We start from the raw sequence: 6,258 nt of genomic DNA, 5'->3' as shown, positions 1-6,258 counted from the left end.
CTGGACCCATGCAACGCTTCATCAGCACCAAACCATGAGCACGAACGCCAAACGCTAGTTGCTGACTGGGTGTTCCCGGGTCGTGTGTATTGGTAGTCTTTGTGTTTTGTATTAGTTTTGTTTGTTAGTTTTGTGTGCTAGTGTTTGTGTCATGTAGGGTGTATTAAATGTGCGTCTGTGGGGGTACACCTGTCGCCTAGTCCATTCTTTTGGCCCGAGTGTTCTCGGGGGATCCGTGACATTGTAGCGATGTTGAAGCAAATCCTGGCCCGACTGAAAAACAAATGCTATTGGAATTGCTAGAAGGCCAGAGCAAGATTAATTTGACAATGTAGGGCTTGCAGGCATCTGAAAACATAATTGAGAACAAACTTTCCAATTTAACTGAGCATTCGTAATTGATGGTATTGAGAAACTGCTGTAGAGCCTAAATGTCTTAGCCACGAAGGTAAAAGACATAGAATCGGCAATATTGGAACTTCGGGAGCGGCTCAGTACAGTTAGGAACCTCTGTTTAGGAAACAGAGGCAGCAGAAATAACCTGGTCATTTACAGTATAAAAGAGCTAAGCGAGGAGACTAGTGACGACCTGGAAAAGGAAGTAATTGATGGTGTTTTTATGGAAAGGCTAGGGTTAACAGTGAGTGGTGTCAAAAGATGCCTCAGGATGAGTTAAAAGGAAACAAACAAGACACAACCACTTATTTTGAAACTCTTCGACTTGCGTGAAAAAATGTCAATATTACGATCATGCCATTAACTCAAACGCGGCCAAATCCTGTTCTGGTGAGGGAGTGCGTTGTCGGTTCTGGTCACCGGTTACACAATTCTCCACCGGGTTAAAACAAAAAAACATGTTGATCGAATTTCACAACCAGGCCTGGTTGTGCAATTCGATCGACATGGTTTTTTGTTTTAACCCGGTGGAGAATTGCGTAACACCGAAATTCGAACCCGGTCATCTTGCACGTGGGGCAGATGCTCTACTGCTATGCTATCACTGCCTTCATTAATGTGCCTTCATTCACTGTATCTTTAAAATGCACGGTATAGTAAATATATGTTTTTGATACGGATACTCTGATTCTTTCATTTTTGGCAAGCGATACCTAATATCGATACATAAAATAGTACAGAAGATATATGTATCTTCAATACTGCCCATGCCTGTTGCTAGATGAAATGATGGTGATGCTATGCCACCATCTATATTTCTATTCTATATTTTATATTTTCTATATTTTTCTGTATTTCCATATTCCTTCTATATTTATATATTCATGTATGACTGTTGAACACCCCTGTACCACCTCCCCCCCTTATGTAATGTCCCTAACGGGACCCTTAAGGGTTAATAAATGATGATGATGATGATGATGATGAAACTATGGGTGAGCAAACGTTTAAAAAATTGTTATAGCGAATCATCATGTTATTCAATACTCTGAACGCCTTCAATAGTACACATTCCAAATTATGTGAAATGGTTCGAATATGCTCTTTTGTTCTCAAGTAGTTTCTGTATAATGGGCATGAAGCTTGAATCAGGCACACCATAGTTTTCATAGTTTTCTTTGATGACCGTTTTAAAAACAGCGTTCACTACAACACCACACAGCATTTTGCTGGTACTGGTCTGCATGAGATAGAGGTTTCAGTTTCGTGATGGCATCCATTTGTGTGGTGGGGTTCACAGTGCTCACTCATGGCCACCAAGATTGGGCGACGCAACAGTGTTCTGGCAGGTTTACCAAATGGCCCTGATCTCTGAGGCCATACTTATAGGTATTTCTTGCCTCTCATGTGTTTATCGACGCAGGGCGTTGGTGTATTTGCTGTTGCAATCAATAGTAAGTAGTTTCATTAAACATGGTAAATGGAAGGAAAAAGATTTTTGCTCGCCCTGGCATCTGCCATTGCTGCTGGAAGCACCTGAGCTGGGGCAGCTGAAATAAAGGATAGCAGGCAGTGTGTAGAAAGGAATTGAAAGAGGTGAGGGGAAAGTAGAAAGGACAGGGGAGAGGTACACTGGCAACTAATCTATTTACATATTAACATAATAACATATATACAAGTCGCACGCGCATGAAGGTCTTGCAGAGCATAGTGCAATCAATAGCAAATGTAATTTTTTCTATACATTGGACATGATAGTCAGAGTTTATATTCTTAGTGCTGCATAGCGCCTAGCTGAGGTCACCACTGCTGTTTTTTGACAGCTGTAGCTAAAAATTGATAAATTATAGCATAGCAGCGTGCTACAATGCCACCACTTTCGCTTCACTGTTTTACATCATACTTGTTTCATACAAATATTCGCTCAAGTGGTGAAACAGTGAATATTTGTAAAGTTATCCTATTCATATTCTAGCCACTTTCCAGCTTTACTTCCGTATTTGATTCGGTTCTGAAAAATTGCTAACGCACACCCTTGCATAGAAAGCAGCTAGCAGTATTTTTTGTTTGGCAGTCTTTCAGCAACTCACTTATTGAACTGCTCCTGATGCTCCGATTATGAGCTGAAAAGAGCTTTTGTTGAGTGCACCGAAATTGTCACTAGTGGCAGTCTGCGGAGGTCAAGGGACTGTGCCTGTCATTACACATTTTTAATTTCTAGGATATTACAGTTACAAGTGAAAGTTCGGCAAGTTGGTGCACTTCTGTTTTTGAGCATACTCAGCTGACTTACCGCAGAAGACAAAAGAATAAGCAGTCAATGGTACACATGCTGAACTTGCTATGCGTTTGTTCTTTGCCTCTGTTTGGTTTATTGCGGTTTAACGCCCCAAAGCAACTCAGGCTATGAGGGACGCCGTTCTTTGCCCCTGTATCAGCCTCTATTCAGTCTTCCTAAACTGAATGATATTTGAAAATTCTGCACTGCAGAGTACTGTCTGCACCTCTTCCAGCGTATGTAATAGGTGTACAAGAGCCCAATTTGCAAACTTGTTTGGGAAATCCAGCATTAGGGGCGTGTGAACAGCGTTATTTTGAAATTGAATCTAATACAAGCAGGCCAGCTTTGCGAATAAAACATGAATAATGTAGTTAAAAACCAAATCGAACAGGAATCAAACAGTGAAAGGATCGAATGAAATATGAATTGTATATGTGTGCGATTATTTGCAGCTTTGAAGTTGCTTGTGCAGACTTATACGAATATTAGTGCAAAACAAATGTTTAAGTGAAACAAGGAATCACCAACGGCTACGCTATAAGTCATGGAATTGCAGCTGTAGCAATCGAAAGACGCAGCACCGATGTCCTCCAGGGGACATGCAACACGAAGTCTGTATGTTACCACTATGATCTTTAGGAAATTTGCGTAGGGCATTTACCTTTTGCTACCGATGATGACAGCATACAAACTAATGCAATATCTCGGTTGATGAGAGGAACGACAGTTTAGGCCATGACCTCAGAGACTGGGCAAAACGGCAGTGTTTGCTAAACCAGGTTCAACTCTGCAGCATCACACAATCTTGAAGGCGATATATGAGCATTATGAATGCCGTCTCACGAATTAACTGCGCCGTGGTGCTGGACCCTCCTTTCTGCACAGACGGATAGCTACAACATGTTGTGCAATGCCAGAGCAGGTTCTGCTTGACGTGCTCTATTCGAACTTGCTTATGATTAGCAAACTTGAGAACAGATTCAGTTCATTCCAAATAATTTTAAACATACGCTGTTTCATTCATTCACCAAATAAAATACCAGGATATTTGATTCGGTATTTAAAAATTTTCAGTATTCACAGAAGAGACCTACATGATGTTATAATCCTTTTTTTTTTGTTGTTGTACTATGCAATCTCCCCTTCATATTTTGTGTATATACAGGGCATCCTGTTTAATTCAATACAAATGGTCTATTAAACATTGCATGTATTCGCTATACACCACAGCTTTGGAAGTTGAATAATCTGACAGGCTGATGCCTCAGTCAAGTCAAATGTAAATAATAAATGCTTATCCATCTAACCCGTTCAGACTGGCTTTTTAAATCCTGCGTTTAGGTCAGATCTATAGGGAATAACATGGCACACCCTGTATACCATGAGTATTCTGCCCAAACATATTCTTTAAAGATAACTGAAACAGTGCAGTGGCTTCTCACAGTATGTCCAAATGCTAATGGCAGCTACTAGAGTTTAGCGAGGCTGGAAATAAAAGCAGTGTTTTACCGTACCGTAACAGATGCTGGCGCCACATTCTGAAACTCCTTTTTAAAAATTTATTTCTCACCAACAAAAAATACTTTTCTAGTTTTTTTTATATGTGAAACTAATTGAATGGGTTGACCATTTGGATTTTTTTTTTTGTCTAGCACCGTTGCCCACTTAGAGCTTTCTGGTCCACAATGTGGCCGTTTTCGGAGAAATAGATATACTTTTAATTAAATTACAGAACAACGCAAGGTTCAACTTTAATGCAAACAGTGCTATTTCAAGGTTTCAGGCAAAACTGCAAAAAAGTTTGCTTAAATTTAGACTCCAAGTTTAGTTCAAAAAATGCGGAAATCTTCACTTCCATTTTAAACCATGTTAAGCACTTCCATTTGAAACCAAAATGGCATCATCCACGGTTTACTTTTTGAGGCATGACAGGGCATCTCAATACCAGACTACATGCGGAGAGAAACTTTGCCGGCAGAACGGTTCCTGAACAATAATTTTCACAAAATGCCCACATAAAGGAGATTTCTTACACTTTGGAGCATGATATTTGGAGAAAATTTTTTTTTCTTCGAAAGGTCTCTACACTTCTGTTGGGACTGGTCTTAACTGGCATGAATTTCTTCAGCCAAATCTAAAATGTCAAAAATTTGGCGCATCTCCTTTCGCGTGGAATGACCCTCCTGTCCCCAAATTTTATTTCTGAAATCAACTGGGAAGAACTGTAAAAAAATTGTTTCGTGAACCTCGGCGGCTGTGAATTGTGACGAAACATTCAAGAAACGGGCAATTTTCTCTGTTCAGGTTTTCTGCCTAGATGCTGCCTCCTGGAGCATACTTCTTCACAACAGTTTTATCTTTTTTGAGCACTTGTTTTGTTGAACTCCTAGGACCACAGCGGCAGGTCTAGGCAACCTGTGTTTTTCACATTTAAAAATTTTAAACTTTGTGTATGAAATTGTCTTCTAACTTGAATATGTCAACAAACACTGAATCTCAAAAATTCAAAACAAAAATTTGACCTTTGCAAAACAAAAAAAAATTACATGACTTCACCCTGCAAGAGCAATGAATGCTAAACTAGCCTTCTGCCACATTTTCTTAGCTTTGCAGCCTTTTCATAAGATTTAGGAAAAATATATATCATAAAATAATTTTCTGCACATAAAACAGTGACATTTGATGAGTAAAATTATTTTTAAATTGCTAAAAAAAATTCATGTAGATACAGCTAGAATGGTCAGGGTTCGGGCTAGTGCGTAGTCAACATGAGGATCCATAGCGCACAAAATTGAAGGGACACAACACAAGCTCTAGTCTCATTCGAAGTGTTGTGTCCCTTCAATTTTGTGCGCTATGGATCCTCATACTGCTAGAAATAAAGGAAATTTTGCTGAAAGCTGTGTCCCTTCAAATGGAGATGTGGTACAGACTGCTGGGCACATTACGTTGACTTGAAATCCTATCATTTACATCAAGTGCCGTACTGCTTGCTACTTTGCCTTTCTGACTGGTTCTCACATTTCCTTGTCAAGTGCGAGTGAACTTTTAAAATGAGCAAGGTGCCACCTCTTTTTGACACTAGAGCGGTACATGACCAGAAATGTAGTTTGAAGCAGCGGTCATATTCGTTGCAGTCACTAAACGGCGACACACTGGTTGGAAATATGCAGAAATCAAGCTTCTCGACACTTCAGCAGCCGACTGTGATGCAGGAACACCTTTACTGTGAGGCTGTTTATTGGCATGGGTGCACTCCAGAAATGCCACCTTCTAGCCCTCTTAAATAGCCACTGTCTGCAAGTTACTGCATCTGTTCTACCATGGCCAAAATAAAGGTGACCCCCTGCCATCATTGGTATCCTGAGAGTCTTCCTATACACTGCTCCCACTTTAGTGGCAGTGTTTATCGTGCTGTTCATCCTTTGATACAGGCACAGCAGTAGAAGATGCATGCAAAGTTAGTGGGCTTCCTCATAACAGGAGCATTGAAAGGACTCTGAAAATGAGCACCGACACTTGTTTGGCTGGCTGCTGTTTACTTCAGAAAGTTTTGCATAATACCTTTTCTGTGAGCTCAT

The sequence above is a fragment of the Amblyomma mixtum genome, chromosome 3 (assembly GCF_055824585.1).
Source record: "Amblyomma mixtum isolate Tamu chromosome 3, ASM5582458v1, whole genome shotgun sequence".
NCBI classification, from domain to species: domain Eukaryota; kingdom Metazoa; phylum Arthropoda; class Arachnida; order Ixodida; family Ixodidae; genus Amblyomma; species Amblyomma mixtum.
The sequence above is the reverse complement of the archived record's forward strand: the minus strand, read 5'-3'. Positions refer to the sequence as shown.